Source organism: Pelophylax lessonae, assembly GCF_965119305.1.
Source record: "Pelophylax lessonae genome assembly, chromosome: 5".
Lineage (NCBI taxonomy): Eukaryota > Metazoa > Chordata > Amphibia > Anura > Ranidae > Pelophylax > Pelophylax lessonae.
In genome coordinates this window covers 541,880,247-541,902,498 of record NC_138772.1, presented here as the reverse complement: position 1 = coordinate 541,902,498, position 22,252 = coordinate 541,880,247, and positions in this window count along the sequence as shown.

Below are 22,252 nucleotides of genomic sequence, written 5' to 3'. Positions count from 1 at the left end.
GGCAAAAGACACACTGTCCTCATTGAAAAATACAAGACATGTAACAAACAACATGGAATCTTAAAATCGAATAACCTAAGACTATTTTTTACCCATATAGTCTCTAAGGACAAATGGGAAAAATGTGTAGGTTATTATAAATTCACAATATTTGGGTACATCATATAATATATAATCATATCTGATCTTTGGGTCTACGCGTTTCGCAGCGTGCTTCTTCAGGACCACATTTTTACATCAGAGATTTCTGTGTAGGGTGTAGCCGGTGTCTCCCGGGCGGACAAAGAGGGCGCAATTAAGGATATATGAGGCAGAACTGGTAATTGAGTGAATAGGTTCTGGGGTATCTGTTTCAATTCAACGTAAACATTCAGGATAGGGTATTGACTATATAGGGTTAAACAGGTAGGTGTACCCCAGGATCAGTAAATCCTCAAGTACAACCAATCCCTCAAAGAATCTGTGATTATGAATGTAGTGGTGGACAGGACCGCCTATATGTTATCCGCATTCCAGGGGGGGAGTGTGATATAGCAAATCTTTTTAGGGTTAGCAAAGATGTCAACCCGTAGGGTATATATTCTGGTCAATATCTCAGGCCCAAATTTGTGGAGAAAAGGATCTTATTGATCTTCCGGTTAGGTCCCATAGGACTCCCGCCTCCATTCTGCAGTTCTCTTGTGTTTGGATGTCAGTGCAGCAGAGGATTTAAAGCAGATTTACATTGCATCTATGCATCACAAACCAAGAAACGTTATTTAACCTCCTCAGCCCCAGAAAGTTAACATCCCCACCCCCCCACCTTCATGATCAGGCCATTTTTTGCGATACGGCATTGCATTATTTAAACTGAAAATTGCACAGTCGTGCGACACTGTACCCAAATTAAATTGAAGTGTTTTTTTTTCCCCTACAAATAGAGCTTTCTTTTTGTTGATCACCTATGTGTTTTTTATTTTTTGCGCTATAAACAAAAAAAGAGCGACAATTCTGTAAAAAAATAAAAATAATATTTTTTGATAGATAGAATGGGGGCCAATGCGCTACTAATGAAGTATAATAAATGTGATCAAGTGTGAATAAAAATAAATCAAGGAAAGAGCTGCCACCATCCCGGATTATGTGAGTCTCTCTCTATCCTGCATTGACGGGTTACTCCCTCAGTTCCCGGTGGGGACGCTACCAGTTGGTTCCTCATACACGTGCCAAGATTGCGAGCTGAATTATATATCGATTGCACCGCTCCTGAGGAAGTGATAATTATGTCACAAAACGTGTCTAGCAATATAGTTGCAATCGCTTTGTTATTATATGTGTTGTACATATTGTTTTTACTTATTACTATGTATTTTATTTTAACGAGGTTTTACTCGTAATCAGCTCATGATGGCTATTCCCTCGCCAATCGGCTATGACCATACTTCCAGCAAGGAAAGATGTGTCACCACATACCATGTAAAAAATAAGAAAAGAAGAAACAATATTTTTTACTTTCTGCTATAAAACACATCCCAATAAAAACATGTCAAAAATCGAAATTCTTCATTAATTTAGGCCAATTTGTATTCTTCTACATATTTTTGTTAAAGTCCCAATAAGCGTATATTGATTGGTTTGCGCAAAAGTTATCACATCTACAAACTAAGATATTTTTTAATGGCATTTTTTTTTATTTATTTTTTTTAAATAGTAATGGCTGCAGTCAGCGATTTTTAGCGGGACTTCGACATTGCGGCAGACAAATCGGACAATTAACAGACATTTATGACACTTTTTTTAGGGACCGGTGAGAATATTACAGTGATCAGTGCTAAAAATATGCACTGTTACTGTACTAATGACACTGGCAGGGAAGGGGTTAACATCAGGGGCGATCAAAGGGTTAAATTTGTCCCTAGGGGGTGCTAGCTAACTGTGTGGGGTAGGTGCTCTGACTGGGGGAAGACAGAGATCTGTGTTCCTGCTTAGCAGAAACACAAGATCTCTATCTTCTCCCCTATCAGAATGGCGATCTGCCTTGTTTTCATAGGCAGACCGCAGTTCTGCCTCTCTCAGGAACGACCACAGAATGCCGGTGGACAATCGGGCCCGTTGGACCCGCTGATTGGCTCCCCTCTGCTCAATCAGAGCGCAATTGCGCCTCCGGCACTGTGCGCACGCCCCTAGTGGCTATTGCACAAAAGGACATACAGGTAGGTGATTTTGCGCATTAAAGCCGACCTGCTGCAGTAAATGTATGTTAGGCGGTCGGGAAGTGGTTAATGCAAAGAAAGCTACAAGCTCACTGGATTTCTTTTGCACTTATTCAACAGATATACCAAAACACATTCATTCATTGGTGTTCACGGCCCAGAAGAGTGCAAATGAAAGACATTCATTGTTAAGATTTACATACACTCACATATAAAATAAAAATGATGGTTAGTTCAGCCTCTTGGATCTCCTGCAGCGTTGTTCCAGACAAGACGAAACAAAGCTCCTCGGCTCGTACAACCATTGCCAATTTTGCCACAAAGAACATTCCTTACTGACCCCCTCAAGGGCAGTTGGCTTAATTTTCTGGAATAAATTTTAACTTTGGATATTATTAATTGCATGTAAAATCATCCAGTTCTTTTTCTTTTCATAATTCCATCTCTATCCTCTGAAACAAAGCATTTCATACATTTTTTTTTTATTTCTTTTTAAAGCATTTCATACCTTAACCACTTCTGGACCGGAAGGTTTTACCCCATTAACCACTTGCCGACCGCCGCAAGTACATATACTGCGGCGTTCAGCCCCTCCCAGGCAAAGTGACGTATCGGTACGTCACTAGCCTGTGAGGCTCTGGGGAGCGAGCGCGCACCGCCGGAGGCGCGCTACCGCGCGGTCACGGACCCCCCCCCGCGCGTGTGAGCGGCGGACCCGATGTCCGCCGCTCACTCACGATCATCCGTGACAGTGGGAGAAAGGCAGGCGGCTAGTGTAAACAAGCCGTCTGTCATTCTCCCCTGTGTAGAAACAGTTATCATACGGTTCTACTATGTAGGACCGTTGATCATTGTTCCTACACCTCTAGCCACAGCCAATCACAGTTAGAATCACGCCCCTACAGACACACACAGCCCCTCCCTCTCAAATAAAGTTAACCCCTTCACTACCAGTGTCATTTTACAGTAACAGTGCATATGTATAGCACTGATTACTGCAGTAATGTCACTGGTAACCCCAAAAGTGTCAAAAATGTCAGTCAAGGGTCCGATCTGTCCGCCCCAATGTCGCAGTACTGCAAAAAAAAACGCAGATCACCGCCATTACGCGTAAAAAAAACCCAACAAAAATGACAAAAATCTTTCCCTTTGTTAGTAAACGCGATAACTTTTGCGCAAACCAATCAAAATACGCTTTTTGTGATTTTTTTTTTTACCAAACATATGTAGCATAAAACAAATTGGCCAAAAATGTTAAAAAATTTTGATTTTTACATTTTTTTGGGGGAATTTCATATAAAAAAAAAATGTGAAAAATATTGTTATTTTTGCAAATTTACGCTCTTTTTTTGTTTATAGCGCATGATCAAAAAATCGCACAGGTGATCAAATACCACCAAAAGAAAGCTCTGTTTGTGGGAAAAAAAGGACGTCAAATTAGTTTAGGTACAGCGTCGCACGACCGCGCAATTGTCCGTTAAAGTCACGCAGTGCCAAATCGCAAAATACCCCCTGGTCAGGAAGGGGGTAGAATCTTCCGGGCTTAAGTGGTTAATTAAATTTTTTGCCATTCGGCACTGCGTTACTTTAACCTCCCTGGCGGTATTCCAGAGTGTGGCTCGGGGTTAACCTTCGGTACCAAAAGTGGTAACCCTGAGCCACATTCGGGATTACCCCAGAAGCACACTCACCTTCCCTGCGATCCCCCGCTGTTCTCCCGCCGTCCTCACACTCTCTCCCCGCTCTGTGCTCAGCAGATGTCGGCACATTTCTTCCGGTTCCCTTCCCTGTGAGCGTTGCAACGCAGGGGGGTGGAACCCTCGGCAATTTAAAAAATGTAAATACACCAAATGAGATGATAGAAAGCTGTGATCCTAACGGATTACACTGTATCATCCTATTTCACCACAGGATTTCACCTGGTGACTTTTCCAGTGCCCTGCCTGTGCTTTTCCAGTTCTTTGTGCCTGGAAAATAGAGAACGACCATGGCGTCCAAAAAGCGTTCTTTTTGCGCAAAACACTTTTAGACGAACTGGAAAACAGCGACAGCAAAACGGAGTTACTTGAAGAACTGAGCGATTGCGATTGGTGGGAAAATTCATCATCAGGTACGGAAAGTGAGGACGGTGACGATTCTGATGTCTCTTTCTGGCACATCGCTTGTGGAATTTGGGAAGTATATCAAATGATTCTTCAGAATTTCCAACGGAGAGATGTGCCAGAAAGAGACATCAGAATCGTCGCTGTCGTCACTTTCCGTACCTGATGACGATTTTTCCTACGAATCGCTATCACTCAGTTCTTCAAGTAACTCCGTTTCGCTGTCGCTGTTTTCCAGTTCGTCTAAAAGCGCTTTTGCGCAAAAAGAACGCTTTTTGGATGCCATGGTCATTCTCTATTTTCCAGGCACAAAGAACTGGAAAAGCACAGGCAGGGCACTGGAAAAGTCCAAAGACTTTAAGGCCAAAGACAATTAAGCCCATCAAACTTGCATCAAAATCGCGTCAAAATCGCGGCATCAAAGTCGCGGAAAAATTGCGGTAAAATTGCGCCACTTTGAAGTCGCACAAGTGTGAAAGGGGCCTTACCTGGCAGGGCCTCCCCACATATATCAAGACAATATTTCACTAAAAATACATTAAAATCATTATTATGTCTATTTCCCAAAGACAACCTCTGGATATGATGCTGAGAATGTGCACTCAACTTCGACCACGGCGAGGCCTGTTCTGAGTGGAACCTGTCCTGGTAAACCTCTGTATGGTCTTGGCCACCGTGCTACAGCTCAGTTTCAGGGTCTTGGCAATCTTCTTATAGTTTAGGCCATCTTTATGTAGAGCAACAATTCTTTTTTTCAGATCCTCAGAGAGTTCTTTGCCATGAGGTGCCATGTTGAACTTCCAGTGACCAGTATGAGAGAGTGAGAGCGATAACACCAAATTTAACACACCTGCTCCCCATTCACACCTGAGACCTTGTAACACTAACGAGTCACATGACACGGGGAGGAAAAATGTCTAATTGGGCCCAATTTTGGACATTTTCACATTTGGACATTGGAATACTGTACTTTCCTATCTATTTACATATGCTAGCAGCATGAGGATTAAAAATAATCAATGTTAATTGACGGAGTGAAGTTCCACTTTAACAACGAATGATATAACCTTGTGGTCCAGGATTTGTACCGCTGTGCGATTTGACCTCATGCCAGACAGGTGTGATATTTGTGATTGTGTGGTTTTTCATGTCCAACAGATATATGTTAGGCACATTGTTATAGATATACTAAGTGTTTCTTTTGACATGTGTATAATAGCATGACAATTCTTGTATCACTGATATACATTTGATTACAAGTATTTATTGTTTTTTCCTTCACGCTAGTTCTCATTTGAACCATATATAGAGTGAACCCCCAAACACCCCTGAGGAAGCGGCTATACGGCCGTGAAACATGTCGGTTTAAAATTGGTGGGCGACATTGTTTTCTGCACAAGACATCATTCTTTGGATGGGTCAAGGGTATACAGTATTTACTGTCTACCCCTGTGTAGGATTCGGTATCTACCTATAATTGATGTAAAAATTAATATATCTGTCAACTGCAATTGTTCTTAATACAATATGTCTATATTGTTATTGTATCCTGTCAATACAGTATACATTTTATAACTTTGTCTTTTTTCTAATAAAAGTTATTAGTTTTGATAATTATTTTTTTTTTAAATCTATTTCCTCTATGTATTTTCTATATACCAGCACACATCTTTAAAAGTCCCCTGTTTATGCGCCCAACCTTTTCCTTTTCAAGAATGATATAAATAGATGGAATGGTTTTGTGACTTTTCCACGGTAAAGCAGGGCAGTTGTAGCTCCCTTTTATGCGTTGAGTTGATTTGGAATCTTGCCCTCTTTTCAGTCGAGGAGAAAAGACGAGCAGCGTGAGGGCCAACCACCTCCCTGCTCCAGGCCCTGGATCACAGCCAAGCTTAAACTCCGTTATATGAGGCCATTTACTCTGCTAATATGTAAGGTTAAAGGCACCTCGGGGGCCACATCTGTTTCTGCATACAGACACCACAGATACAAGCATAGGAATAAAAGAAACCCGTCTTTTTACAGCCAGAGATAGACTTCTTCTTCTTTATGTAGTAATCATTATATTCTACCAGCATGGAGTCTACTGCCATATTGGTTTATTTTTTTTTGCAAGAAAATGTCATAGGTCTATCATATATACATATATACACTTGTGGTTGGGACACACACACAGTTGAGCTGCATTTTTACTGCTCCCCTGTCGCTGCAGCCATGACTTTGATCTTATATTTTTTTAAATTGGAAATTGGCTGTATTGTAAAAGTGATCTTTGTGGATGAGAAGGGTCGCCACCACACGTAGTGGTTCCTAAGCTCTTTTCAGGGGCTGACTGGCAACTTTCGGCCCAGAGGGCAACTACAAACCAGAGGCCCATGGTGCAGCGACTCGCCCCCCCCCCCCTCCCACTCTCCCTCTTCCCAAACTCCATCTGACCCACATTCCAGGCTGAAGCTCTGCTCCAGGTACTCTCTATTTACCGGCCAAATCAGGGTTCTCGACCTGGCCAGCAGGGGGCAGTTGGGGGGAGCTGGGGCAGCTCAGTCGGGGCTGCCTGTGCGGCTCTCTGCAGCAGCTGAGAGCTCAGACATAGTTTACACCATCCATGCTGGGGGGGCTGCACTCAGGTCAGCAGTGGGGACTTTCTACTTCTCTTCACCAGGAATCCATTAGGCATGTCTGTGGCAGAAGCAGTGCAGCCTTTTTACGGAGCATCAGAGCGGCCGGGGGGGGGGGGGCCCTACCCCCTGGCCCAGTCCTCCTCTGGCTCTTCTGTTCCTCTCTCCATCCTGGAACGGCTTCCCACAGTAGAGATGAAGTAACATCTTGCCCCCCAATTTCCTCTGTATTGAATGAACCCAGAATCGACACGGATTTCAAATCTGTCATTCCCTAACTGTTATACCCAGGGAAGCAGCTAACTAAGCACAATCTGTGCTTGGCTGGTTGCTTGGGAGGGCAGAGGAGACATCAGGGGTCTAAAAGTGTAAGGGATACTATAAGCAGGCTTCTAGTAGGGATGACCAGATCAGTGGGCTACACCTCCAGGAATCATGAAGGTAGGAAGTATGATAAAGGCCCCTTTCACACTTATGTGACCTAAAGGTCGTGCGATCTTGCTGCAATTTTGTGCCGTGATTTTACTGCGATTTTGCCACGATTTTGACTGGACTTGAAGCAATGTCTATGGACCTCAAAATGCGTTATGGCCCAAAGTAATGCAGGGACTACTTTGAATTCGTTGCGACTTGATATCGCACAGATATGAACGGTACTCATTATAAATCATGGAGTACAATTTGTCATGCGACTTTGCAGTCCCAAGTCGCAGGACAAGTCGCACAAGTGTGAAAGGAGCCTTAATAAAGTTTATTAACATAAATAACACCAACAGTCCATAAACAATGTAAAAGGGAAAAATAAATGTGCAGCAAACCTAGATTACCAACCCAGCTAATAAAACGCTATGTAGAAAATGGAGGGAGCTCACATGAACAGGATCAGGACTGGGACTGGGAACAAGGGGAGCGGAGAAGGATACAGGATACTGGGTGCAGGGTAGAGGGTACTGGAAGCAGGTCGCAGGAAACAAGGCACAGGATCAGGTCAGGGACACAGCTCACAGGTAGAACGCTGAAGCACCAATTTTCTTCAAGGGAGGGATTAAATACCTTCCCAACAGCCAATATCAGGTGGAGCCTAAATACTAGGATAAACTGGCTGCTGAGAGACACCTGCTGGCGGCCACCAAAATTGCGCCCTTCCGCTTTGGATACAACAATGCCACCAGCAGGTGGCCTAGGTCCTGACACACACGAGTCCTAAAAAGAAAACCCCCTGATGTCTTTATAAAGAGTACCTGTCACCTGGCCAATGCTATCAGAAGAGGACCTGTTGGCGACCTGAAAGGAATAAAGTTTAATTAAACAAAAAAAATTAGAAATGTAAAAAAAGGCATTTAAAAATAGATTTTATTATAACATTTTTTTAGCCCTGTGCATACACAAAAATGAAAAGAACATGTAGGTAAACAACGATTGCAAGGTATTGCCTTGAACGTTGGAGGGAGAGCAATAATTCCAGGTACATCATCATTATCAAATGCAAGTTGCACTAATATTGGTTAGTGTCCATATTTAACCAGATCTCTCACTGTCCGGCGAGGAGAGCAAATCAGCAGCATCTCCTCGAAGAAATGACCAGGACAAGTCATCAGGGCACTGATCAACAGTGTTCTGATTACAGTAAAGCCCCAGCAGTGCCCATCAGTGACACCAATCAGTGCACATCAGTGCCACCTATCAGTGCCCATCAGTGCTCCTCAGTGGCGCATAATAGTGCCACCTATCAGTGCCCATCAGTGTGGAATATTAGTGCCTCCTAATCAGTGCCCATCAGTGCTGCCCACCAGTGCCGCATATCAGTGCCCATTGGTGCGGCCCATCGGTGCCACCTATCAGTGCCCATCAGTGCCACCTATCATTGCCTACCAGTGCCGCCTATCAGTGCTGCATATCAGTGCCACCTATCAGTGTTCATCATTGCCACCTATCAGTGCCCACCAGTGCCGCCTATCAGTGCTGCATATCAGTTCCACCTATCAGTGTGGCATATTAGTGCCTTCTTATCAGTGCCACCTAATCAGTGCCATTCAGTGCCGACTCATCAGTGCCCATAAGTGCCACCTCATCAGTGCCGCATATCAGTGCCCATTAGTGTGGTCTATCAGTGCTCATCAGTACTACCTATCAGTGCCCATCAGTGCGACATATTAGTGCCACCTAATCAGTGTCCTTCAGTGCCGCCTAATCAGTGCCCATAAGTGCCACCTCATCAGTGCTGATCAGTGCAGCCTATCAGTGTCCAGCAGTGCAGCCTTATAAGCGCGCATCAGTTAAAAAGAAAAGTTACTTATTTACATAATTTACTGACAGAAACTAAGAAAAACATTTTGTTTTCCAAATTTTCAGTCTTTTTTTTTTTTAGTAAAAAAAAAAACCCAGCAGTGATTAAATACCACCAAAAGAACGCTATTTTTGTGTGAAAAAAATTATAAAAATGTAATATGGGTACAGTGACCGTGCAATTGTCATTCAAAGTGTGACAGCGTTGAAAGCTGAAAATTGGCCTGGGCAGGAAGGGAGTGAAAGTGCCCAGTAGGCAAGTGGTTAAAATCACCACTATCCGCCACCTTGAAATAGTGAACTTTAGTGACACCGCCGCCACCAAAGGCAAAAATGATCGCTTACCAACTCATATTGACCTCGTATTATGGGAGGTCAATAGCACTTGTGGCTTAATACCCAGTCGGGGCCTTTATACTATCTAGGATCCTTCTGTGACTTGGCACAGTGATCTCCCTGGTAGTATTGTCATAGGGGTATCCCAAAACAAAAAAGGCTTCACATAGCGTAAAATCGTTAACACTTTGTTGCATATGCCAATAAAGGTTGCACTTACATGGTATTACCATCAAAATCACCTTAAGAACAAGAGCGTTGCTCCACCCCATGCGTTTCGTCACACGTTGACGTCTTCTGGGGTGATCATTAATGGTTAACTCTAAACTGATAGCTTGTAAAGGCTTTTAAAGGGTCATCTATTTACAGTTTTAGGTACCATAGTCTGTTACCCTTTCACAGGTGTACACAATTTTAAATCTTGACATGTTTGCTATCTATTTACTCAACACAACATCATCTTTTAGATTTTACCAAAGAATTGGGTATGCATTCCTGTACACATTTTGGTGTACTTGTTCAAAAAAATGTGTATTTTTAGTGCAGTGGTGCAGGCTTTTGGGAGCCAAATGCCCTCCAAAACGTGATCCACTACAAACCACTCTACAGATGGCAACACTAGTGTAAACTAGCCCTAACCTAAAGGAAGGCTCTACTCAAACTTTTTAAATTTAAACAGACTCAGGGATACACCTTACCCCTTGAATGATTCTAATTTTGTGCAGCTGGTTTTCATACTAGTTAATCCCCCTTGGTCACTGGTATTCGTATTTTCTCATTGGTTTCTCAAGTGTTCCCAGATTCAAGAGGGAGGTCGGATATGATCATGAGACAAACACTTGCAGCAGAACCCAGAAGCACTTTGAGAGGCCTGCTTGATTTGTCTATGATATATTTTGGTACTCATAATAAATACTGTATGTACTGTATGTAACTCCCTCCCAGGTAGGTGCTAGTGAGAGAGTATAGTTTTGAGCTCTGTCTGCTTACCAGAGGGGCTGCAGGTAAATCTATATTGTTCTCTGCCTACCAGAGAGCGGTATATATTAGTGAGGTCTGCTCATTGTGCTCAGTATGCGATTCATTCTGTCTAGAGAGTGTTTCACGCTGGTCCAATAGGGAGTCATGTTGGACAGTGGGAGGAAACCTGACAAATGGGTGCATAGGCATTTGATACAGCCCTGATAATTGGCAGAGGGCAGGTCGCCTCTGTGCATGCTGGGATACTGTATAAAAGCCAGGAGCACATGTGCTCGGGGTCCTTCGTTGCAGAGCCGGAGGAAGGGGACAGCTGCCTCACCCTCTGTAGAGGTGCCATGCAGTCTCAGTGGGTCGTCCTGAGGGCCGGGAGAGCAGTGGAGAAGAGCTGAACCCGGAGGTCCAAGGAAGCTGGCTGAGAGGGGAGACACTAGAGGTCTGGTTTCTGCAGTATCGTGAGTACAGGAACTCGTGTCAAGGGGCCTGACCTGAGGGGGGCCACCCCTGGTCCTAGGATAGTCAGTGGATGGGTGTCAGCTGAAAGGGGATGCTAGTGAGAGCGTCCTGAAGATAAGTCAAGGTTCACTAAGTTGGCTTATTAGAGAGCAAGAGACTTAACCCCATCCACAGTAGGGACAGTGTGGATTAACAGCCTGGCTGTTTCTGATCACTAAAGAAGTTCTGAAGATAGAAGTCCTCATCTATGTGAATAGTTCAATTGGAGTATCCAACTATTCCCTTCTCCTATCCCAATTAACAATAAACAACAAAAAAAACAACACCCCTTGACATTTTATTTCTGGGAAGAGCCAACAGAAGCAAGGAGGGATCCAGGATCTGTATCTGCTTATAACCGTGTGTTGGTAACCAGGGGAGGCAGCAGAGTTTATACCCAGCAGTCCCTGCAGTGCTACAAATACAAAAAAAATTTGGGCATTTTTCTTGTCTGTTTGTTTTCAATAAGATGGGAATGGGCTCTAACCTCTGCCGGGTTTTTATTGAACTTATTGCCCTTTTTTTTTTTTTTAATTAGAAACAATCTTTTATTGAGTATTGTGCAATAAAGACACTGGTGATACAGAACAATAAACATGAGAATAGCATTCTGAGTACAAGTACACAATGAGTACAGGAGGAACAGGTCATAAACAGATTGAGATTATGGAAATAGTAGCAACATGTGCAGTTGGAAGTTATGTAAGAGAGTCCATGGGGCCGGAGACATTTAAGCCTGATAGCCACACACCATATCTAGGATGTACATGTCACGGAGGATTGGAGCCATTTGCCCCATACTTTATTGTACCTTTCCGGACAACCCCTATTAAGATATATCTTTTTTTTGTATGGTAAATTATTGGTAATTTCTGCGATCCAGGCTGCGAGGGTGGGAGGTGACAGCTGAATCCATGTGCGAGCTATGAGTTTCCTGGCACTGAATAAAGTTTCATGTAAAGCCCCATACACACGCACAGATTGTTGGCCGTAAATTGTCGGCCAACGTCCGATCGGCCGATTGTAGGCTTGTTAGTATGATGCTTCCGACAACCAACTGCGAATTTTCGGCCGAAAAAAATCTGGTGTGCATGCTATAAAATTTTTGTTGGCCAACAACAGAACGGCCGATTGTTCCTCAGTCAGTACAGATTTCGGCAGACAAAAATCAGATGAGCAAGACTGGGCATGCTCAGAGAAAAAAAAACACACGGAAAGTCAACCATCACATGACATCACTTCTGAAGTTGGTTTTTGTTGGCCAACAAAAGTCCAGTGCAAGTCTAGAGCACATTTCAACCAACAAACAACACTGGACAAAAGACGGCCGATCAGTCGGCCAACAATCTGTGCGTGTGTACGGGGCTTAAGAATCTGGTTGTGTGTTTGTCTATGTCCGTATCCGGGAATATCCCCAAGAGGCATAACTTGGGATCCACCGACACCGGGGAGCCCATCTGGTCATGAAGAAACTGGATCACTTGCGCCCAGAAACCGTGAATGCGGGGGCAGTGCCAGATGAGGTGCCCAATAGTGGCAGTGGATAGCAAACATCTGGAACAGGTAGAGTCACAGGAGGGGTCAAACCTAGCCATTCTATCAGGAGTGAGGTACGCTCTATGAGTAATATACACTTGCATGAGTCTATCTGATAATTTTAGTGATACCAATTTACAAGTCTCCAAGGCGTTACTCCACTCATCATCCTCCAACTCTCCAGTTTCCTCCGTCCATGAGGCCATGACGCTGTATGCAAGTTGGGACATTGCTGGATTATTTAACATGTCATATAGGATGGATATAAGCTTGTATGGCTCATTTCCCCTCACCACCTCCAGAATGTCAATGGAAGACCTTATCCTTGATTCGACTTACAGAAGAGCTCAGATTGCTTTCACTTTCAGCATTGTGTTCATTGCTGTTCATCTTCTGGTCTTCTCGTTGTTCCGAGGGACTTCTGATGTTCTCCTACAGTGGTAGCCTTGCATTGTCATTCATTCAAGAAGACTGGCGGCATCTAGTGGCAAACAGGTATGACTGCAGTGGACAGCTCTGGATTGAAGTCAGGAAATTCAGCTTTTTCTATTATTGCTGGCCTTATTGTTTTATTTTTATAAAATGGAGTTCCAGTTAAAAGTGTTAGAGACAATTGGGCAAGCTTCAGACACCCAAAATGGAAAATTACTAAGCCATGTTTTTCCACTCCTTAATAAATACTGTATAACGGCCATACTAAAAGAAATGCAAAAGTGGGCAAAGTTTTACTTCTACATAGACTATACAGATTTCACATGTTGGTAGAGTGACTCTTCCTCTATAGTAAAGCCCCGTACACACGTACCGATGGTCGGCTTACAAATGTTCCTCTTTTCTCCCCGGGATGTCGGTGTCTGCTGAAAAGTGCAAAGACAGCACAAGGACAGCACAAGAATTTTGTCCGCCGACTGCAGAAGTGATGTCATGTAATGGTTAACTTTCCCTGTGTTTTCTATTTTCTGAGCATGCCCAGTCTTGCAAATCTGCGGTCTGTCGGCCGAATTGTGTACTGACAGGCGAACAATCGTCCGTTCTGGTGTCGGCATACAAATATTTTCATGTTTGCAAGAAAGACTTTTGTCCGCGGATTGTGCGCAGACATCTGTCGGAGGCACCATACTAACACGCGTACAATCGGCAGATCCTTCGTCCACCGACGTTTGTATGCCGACGATCGGTACGTGTGTACGGGCCTTTACTCTTCTTCTTCTGTTTCGTTTCCAATCATTTTTATTGGTAATTTCCAGGTAGTTCATATCAAACAAATACAAATGTCTAATAGAGGAAATGATTATCCATCAAGATCAACCAATGACAACATTCTTCTTTTTCATTGGGGCTGGGTTCACTCCTAATGCGGCTCAAAGCAGGGGTCCGGTGCGTCCCTGTTGCCCTTTGCCTGTTTCAGGGATGAATCGGGCCCGAAACTTTGGCTGAATTGGACCAGTGTGAAACATTCAGACAAGCTGAGCTGCACCTGAGCAGACCTCATCAATAGATCCTGCTCTCTGGTAGGCAGAGAGCACTCTTAAGCCTCGTACACACGCAACGATTATCGGCCGACCGATCGGCCGTCTTTTGTCCAGTGTTGTTGTCTTGGTTGAAATGTGCTCTAGACTGCACACGAATTTTCTCGGCCAACAAAAACCAACTTCAGAAGTGATGTCATGTGCTGGTTTACTTTCCGTGTGTTTTTTCTTCTCTGAGCATGCCCAGTCTTGCTCATCAGATTTTTGTCTGCCGAAATCTGTACTGACTGACGGAAAATCGGCCGTTCTGTTGACGGCCAACAAAAATTTTATAGCATGCACACCAGATTTTGTTCGGCCGAAAAGTCGGAGTCGGTTGTCGGAAGCATCATACTAACAAGCCGACAATCAGCCGATCGGACGTTGGCCGAAAATTCACGGCCAACAATCGTTGCGTGTGTACAAGGCATAAATTTACCTGGCAGTCTTCCTGGTAAGCAGAAAGACCCCAAAACCATACTCTCTTCTAGCATCTACCTAGGAGGGTGCTACAATAGAGGAAGAGTTTCTCTACCAACATGTGACATTTGAACGACCTTTGTAAGTTAATAAGGGTTATGCCCACTTTTGCATTACTTACAGCACAGCCCTTCTATTTCCTTATAACATGCAGAATACAATTCAAACATATTATGTGATTATTTTTCAGTATAGGTCAACTTTAGGAATTGAACAGTAATAATACAACTATAACCTTGCTTTTAGTCTATACATCATTAACCATCTACTGTGCAGAGGGTGAGCGCAGCTGGGGCAGCCCATCCAACAGTCTGGTTGTAGAAAGGAGCAGGGGCGTAAGTACAGGGGTTCCAGGGGTTGCGATTGCAACCGGGCCCCATGCTCCAGGGGGCCCGTGCAGCTCCCCTGTACACCTGGATAGGAGGGGGGCCAGGGGCAGCATGTAGAGAAATCACTGCCCTCCTTTTTCCTCCTGTAGCTGCAGGAGGAAGATAGAGGAGATTGGTTCCTCTGTATGCTGCCCCCGCCACTCCTCCTATCCAGTTCACTTGTGTTCTGCTGTCTCTGGGCCCCTGTGTGCTCCCCTGCTCCCCTACCCCCCCCAGTAAAAATATGTAATTTACCAGCTCCTTCTTTTTCTGAATGGACAGAGTCATAGTCAGTGACTTTGTAAAAAAATAAAATAAAATTATAAAAAATAATACAATTAAAATACCAAAAAAAAAAAACCTACTGACACCAGTGGGTGAACTGCTAGGATCGCAAAGGTCACAGTTGCGACTGGGCTTTGGCATTCCACTACCGTGGGGAGGCCCCAAGATGGCAGGAAGGGGGCCCACTGCAGAACTTGTGAAAGGGTCCTAAAACAAGAGTAAAGGGCCCCAGGATCAGTGGGAAGAGCCCCAGGCTTGAAGGGAAGGGCCCCAGCCAGGGGTCCGAGGGGGGGCCCCTTAATGGTTTCTTGCACCGGGGCCCTGAAGGTTCTAGTTACGCCTCTGGAAAGGAGGGTTAATATCTCAATGTTTGTTTCTCCGTCTTCCTGAATTCTACGTTGTCACACCCTTAACATTCCTTCCAGCACCAGCTTCACCTCTTCCATCACACATTTGTGGATTTCACCTATCACATGGAGCACCGATAGCTCTGCACATTAACACCTTCCATATGTTTCCAGGAGCCATCTTTCCTCTCACTCTTCCAAAGGCTCTAATTAAATTGTTTCACATTTCTTCCACACTTCATCCACGGGGAAAATAGCTGAGCCAGAAACATGTTCTCACACAGCCCATGACCTGTAATATTGAAGTTCACCAACACCGCTATGCTTTTAATACCCATTATGCTCAATTCACAAAGCTTTACACAAGGATAAAGATCTTTATATTCAGCCGTTGTTTTTTTACATCTCACTAAAGTCAGCTGAATAACTCCCATATTCAAAAAACGGAATTTTTGTAAAATCTTACCTGTAAAATTCCTTTCTCTGAGTCCTCCGACAGTCGCCGCCTCTTCATATTCGTCACATATGGGGTATTAGACTTTGCTCCGAAGGAGTAGCTAGGCAACAGAATATGTTAACAATAAAGCTTTAACATATCCCACCCTCAAGGGGTGGTCCCCTCAGTCAATACCCTCCTACTTCCTGCAACCATATCTCAGTTTTAGTGGAATAGCAGTAGAGTATACATTCAAACCCCAAAAGAGGGGCGGGGGCGGCGACTGTCGGAGGACTCAGAGAAAGGAATTTTACAGGTAAGATTTTACAAAAATTCCGTTTTCTCTTACGTCCTCCGACAGTCGCCGCCTCTTCATATTCGTCACATATGGGGACGTCCCAAAGCAGTGCAAACATGAGGGGTGGGAAACGCATCCGCGCCGAAAGGCAACGCAGTCTCCACATCAAAGAAAGGAACCTTACCAAAGGAAGGAAACCAGCTGGGCAACAGCAAAAATAAGTGCTCAACAGGAGCAACAACCCAGGAAAAGACAAAAAACCAGGGGATACAAAACTTATCCCAACAGCCAGGAGTCCCCAACAAGGGACCCTAGGGAACAGCCGCACTAAGAACCTTGCGGCCAAAGGAAGCATCCGCCGATGCCTGAACATCTACTTTGTAGAATTTTGTGAAAGTGTGTACGGTCGACCAAGTCGCCGCCTTACACACCTGGGCTACAGAAGCCCCATGACGACAGGCCCAAGACGTACTCAGAGATCTAGTAGAGTGCGCCTTCACAGGCACAGGGGGAACCTTCCCCTGCAAGGCATAGGCCTGTTCAATGGTCTGCCTGATCCATTTGGCAATGGTAGAGGCGGAAGCCGCCATGCCCTTCCGAGGACCCTCTGGAAGAACAAACAAGGAGTCCGTCTTTCGAAAAGACTCAGTCGATTTAAGGTAAACCCTAATCGCCCGAACAACATCCAGAGAATGCAATCTCACCTCCTTTGGATGTTTAGGCTTCGTGCACAACGAAGGCAAAACAATATCCTCGTTAAGATGGAATTCCGAAACTCGTTTCGGCAGAAAAGAAGGATTAGGTCGCAAGACCACCTTATCCAAATGAACAACCAGGTACGGAGACTTGCAGGACAAAGCCGCCAGTTCCGACACTCTGCGAGCCGAAGTGATCGCCACCAAAAAGGCGACCTTTTTGGACAACATAGACAACGATATCTCCCTGATCTGTTCAAAAGGAGCACGTTGTAACACAGACAGGACTAGATTCAAGTCCCAAGGGGGCAAGGGATCCCTCCTAGGAGGAACCAGATGCCGCACACCCTGAATAAAAGTGCCAACCAAGGAGTTGGAAGCCACGGGACGTTGAAACAGAACGGCCAGCGCAGACACCTGACCCTTTATCGTAGCCAGCGCCAAACGCTGATCGACACCCGTCTGAAGGAAAGACAGCACACGGGAAACCGAGTACGTGCGGGGTGAAAACCCCCTGGACTCACACCAGGCAAAATAGGCCTTCCAAGTACGGTAATAAACCTTTCCCGAGGAAGACTTCCTCGCGTTGATCAAGGTATGAACAACCTCTGGAGAGAGACCCTTCTCCTTCAGGACCTCGGTCTCAACAGCCAGGCCGTCAAAGCCAGCGACTGTAAAGCAGGATGGTAAATCGGTCCTTGAGACAGTAGATCGTCCCGAAGAGGCAGACGCCAGGGGGCGTCGACCGCCAGATTCACGAGGTCTGCGTACCAGGACCGGCGAGGCCAGTCCGGTGCCACAAGAATCACCGTGCTGCGTTCCGAGTGTAACCTGCGAAGGAACCGGGACAGCAACTAAATCGGTGGAAACGCGTACATCAGCCTGTACTGATGCCACGGGGCCACTAACGCGTCCGACGCGTCTGCCCGAGGGTCGCGCGTCCTTGCCACGAACCTCTTCACCTTGTAGTTGAGGCGAGACGCGAACAGGTCCACATCTGGAAGACCCCACTTCGCGCACAACATCTGGAAGACAGCCGGGTGGAGAGACCATTCCCCCTGATCCAGGGTCTGGCGACTCAGATAGTCCGCCTGCCAGTTCTCCACTCCCGGAATGTGAACCGCCGTTATCGCCGGGACATGAGTCTCGGCCCAAGACAGAATGTCGGCCACTTCTCGAGCCGCTCGGGCACTCCTGGTGCCCCCTTGGTGGTTGATGTAGGCCACCGCCGTGGCATTGCCCGTCTGCACCCGAACCGGGCAGCCCTGCAGCCGGTCCGTCCAGCGATGAAGACAGAGCCTTATCGCACGCAATTCCAGAATGTTGATCGGGAGGGAAGACTCCCCCTCCGACCAGGTCCCCTGGGCGGACAGAACGCCCAGGACACCACCCCAGCCCGACAGGCTGGCATCCGTGGTGATTATCGTCCACGAGATCGGACGAAACGACTTGCCCCCGGACACCAACGGGGACTGGAGCCACCACAGAAGGTTTTCCCTGGTGCGATGACTCAACGAGATCTGAAGATCCAGAGACTGAGGTCGCCCGTCCCACTTGGACAAGATCTCCGCCTGGAGACCCCGCGTGTGAAACTGCGCGAAAGGAATCGCCTCGAAAGCCGAGACCATCAATCCCAGACATCTCATACACGTCCGCAGAGACGAGTTCGGAACGTCCCTGAGGGACCTGACTTCCTCCTGAAGAGTCCTGAGTTTGTCTTCCGGCAGGAAGACCCTCGCCTGCACCGAGTCCAGTATCATTCCCAGATAGGGAAGACGAACCGACGGACTCAGTGTCGACTTTGGAACATTTATCGTCCAACCGAACTCCTGCAGAGTTTGCATCGTGACAGACAGGTCCTTCTCCAGACCCTGACTGGTCGCAGACCGAATCAGAATGTCGTCCAGATACCCCAGGACAGAAACGCCCTGGGCTCTCAATAATGCCAGAACCGGTGCAAGCACCTTGGTGAAGACCCGCGGAGCCGAGGCGAGCCCAAAGGGCAACGCCACGAACTGGTAGTGATCCTCCGCAATGGCAAATCGAAGGTATCTCTGATGACCTTCGAATATGGGGATGTGAAGATACGCATCCTTCAAATCGATGGAGGCCATGAATTCCCCCGGAACCAGGGCAGCCACCACCGAGCGCAGGGATTCCATGCGGAACTTGCGAACCCTCACAGAGCGGTTCAGAGCTTTCAAGTCCAGAATTGGACGAACCTTGCCCTCCTTTCTGGGCACAGTGAACAGATTGGAATAAAACCCCCGAAATCTGTCCCGATGAGGCACCGGAACCACCACTCCCTGAGCCCTCAGGTCCCGCACCGCCAGGTGCAGATCCCGCAGGCGCTCCGGAGACAGTTGTAGATTTGAGGGAAAAAATCTGCTCTCTGGCCGAGAGAGAAACTCGATCTTGTAACCAGATCGAACGATTTCCAGAACCCATCTGTCCCGCACACGGGCCAACCAGGGCTGAAGAAAACCGAGCAAGCGTCCCCCCACCCCAAAACTGGGTGAGGGCGCCCCTTCAGGCCGAACTGTTATGGGCCGCAGGTCCGGATTGGCCGGACTTCTGTTTTCCAGACCAGGGTTTCTTCTGAGAGCCCTGGCCCTTGAACGGTTTGCCCTTGTAGTGCGGCCGAAAGGCACGAAAGGACCCCTGAGGGGGCCGAAAATTAGCATGCTTCTTCCCAGAAGCCCCCTTAGCCTTGGGGAAATGGGGCAAGAGAGTGCTCTTACCCCCGGTAATCCCCTTAATCAACACATCCAGGGACTCCCCAAAAAGGCGAGACCCATCATAAGGCAGATTGGCTAAGGTTTTACGTGAAGATTGGTCCACCGACCAACATTTCAACCAAACCAGGCGGCGAGACAACACCGCCACGCTGTGCACACGCGCGGCCAACGGAATCAGGTCCAGGTCCGCATCACACAGATACATGACACCCTGGTGGATCTGATCCACCATATCCAGGGTCGCCGCTGAGGCCGAATCGGCCACTAGGACGCGCCTAAGCATCTGCGTCCAACTTGCGATCGCCTGGGCCGCCATGAGAGAAGCAAACAGAGCCTTAAGCATAGAACCCGTAACAGAATAAGTATGACGGGCAAGAGACTCCAGTCTCCTATCCGTGGCATCACGGAAAATAGGGGATCCCTCTGCAGGGATCGCAGTGGCTTTGTTCAAAACCGCAATAGCATGATCCACTGGCGGAGGCACACACCACCGTTCATCAGTGGCAGGCGAGAAAGGATAACGCAGCTTGAATTTACTTGGTACCGCAAAAGGCTTGCGCAAATCGCGCCATTGGTCCTTAACAGCGCGCTGAAAATCAGCATTGCAGGGAAAAACCTGCGGCGTCCTGCGTTTTCTCTGCGTCCCATAAGCCGCCAAGGCAGCTGGGGGACACACCTCGTCCTGCAAACGTAGCGTCTGCTTAATGGAAGCAATCAACTCATCCATGATTGCAAGCTCTTCAGGCGAGCCAGGGGGAGAATTATCAACCCCCTCAACTTCAGCCTCTACCTCAGACCCCACTATATCAAGAGAGGAGCGGGACCCCGATAGGGGGGTCCCCGCCAGAACAGCCCCATCACCTTCACCCTCAGAATCAGAGGACAGAGCAACTCTGGGCCGTTTAGTAGATTGAGCAGCCACCAGCATTTGCACCTGTGCAGCAAGGCCAGCCACAATAGTGGCTAAATCCCCCCCTGGGGGGGAAACAGCGGTCCCCTGGCTTTCCACCAATACTGTGGGAAACTTGCCCTCCTGAGAATCCATTGCCCCTGTATGCCAGACAACCAAGGGTTAACTGCCCCCTTACAGCAAGCGCGGCAAGCGCAGCCCACCGCACCCACTCAGGCACAATGAGACCCCCACAGGGAATATACAGACTGAATACAGGCAATGGAACACAGGAATAGAAGGATAAAACCTGAGGAGACTCCGCTGCTGCTGCTGCCTCGATCGGTGCTTCCAGGAGAGAGGAAGTGATGCTGCCAGGGCGCTCTATGTAAGCCTATGGAAGCTACAAGAAAATGGCCGCCGTGCATGTAAACCATGCGGCCGGAGCGGGCGCCGGTAAAATGGCGCCGTTTGGCGCCGAAATCGCCGCTCCACAGTGCATAAAATCACACACAAAATTATCCCAAAATATGGATACATGTTAGATCGCCGCAGCGATCGCTGTATATGCCCCAGCATGCCATTAAAAACATGCCCCACAGCACACAGCTCCTCACACTGCCCAGCCTGACATACTCAGTGTCATACAGCTCCCCCCCCCCCTTGCAGCCCACAGCATGCAGCCGAGATATAGGGAGACAAGCAGTGTGATTAAAGGCAGGTTACACAGTCCCAGACTGAGACCCCCCCCAGACAGACAGGTCCCCACATAGATACACTTACCTCACATGGCGTGGGGAACCCGCACAGGCGAACAAGCCGCTGCACATGAGGCAGGGAGAGTCGCAAATCAAGACGCACACAATGGCGGTTCAGAAACCGCACAGCGTCCGGTGAGGTAGCCACCTCACCAATCATCCCTGCACCGAACAGGGATGGGTCGTTCACCGTGCCAGGAGCGTTACCTGGCTGAACGCTCGATGGCAGACTGGGAAGCCACTGACCCACGACCTGCGACCAGGGGGATCAGCCCGAGACCCAGTCCGCATGATCCTCTTCGTCCGAAGAACTAACTAATGCTGACAAAAATAACAGCTAAGTAAAGGTAGAGAGAAAACTCAAACAAAAATCAAAAAGAAGAAAGAGTCTGGGACAAAAAGTCCCAGCACAGAGAGAGCCAGCCACTCCTGACAAGCTAGACATTAAAACTGAGATATGGTTGCAGGAAGTAGGAGGGTATTGACTGAGGGGACCACCCCTTGAGGGTGGGATATGTTAAAGCTTTATTGTTAACATATTCTGTTGCCTAGCTACTCCTTCGGAGCAAAGTCTAATACCCCATATGTGACGAATATGAAGAGGCGGCGACTGTCGGAGGACGTAAGAGAAATAAAGATTCTTATTCCAGAGTTCAATGTAGAATGGAAATCAAAAAGCTAAGATTTGCTTTCTTATAGAGAACATCCGGAAATCTCAATTGTCTTACAGGTATTTTTGTTTTTTGTGTTTTTGTGTTTTCTCGGGGTTTACAACCTCTTTAACCACTTGCCGACTAGCCGCCGTTTAACTGCTCGGCAGGTTCCCACGAATAGCCGTACATGTACGGCGTTTCGCAGGAATGATCCTGGGGGCGCGCGCACCCACTCGCCCAGCAGGGAAGTCGAT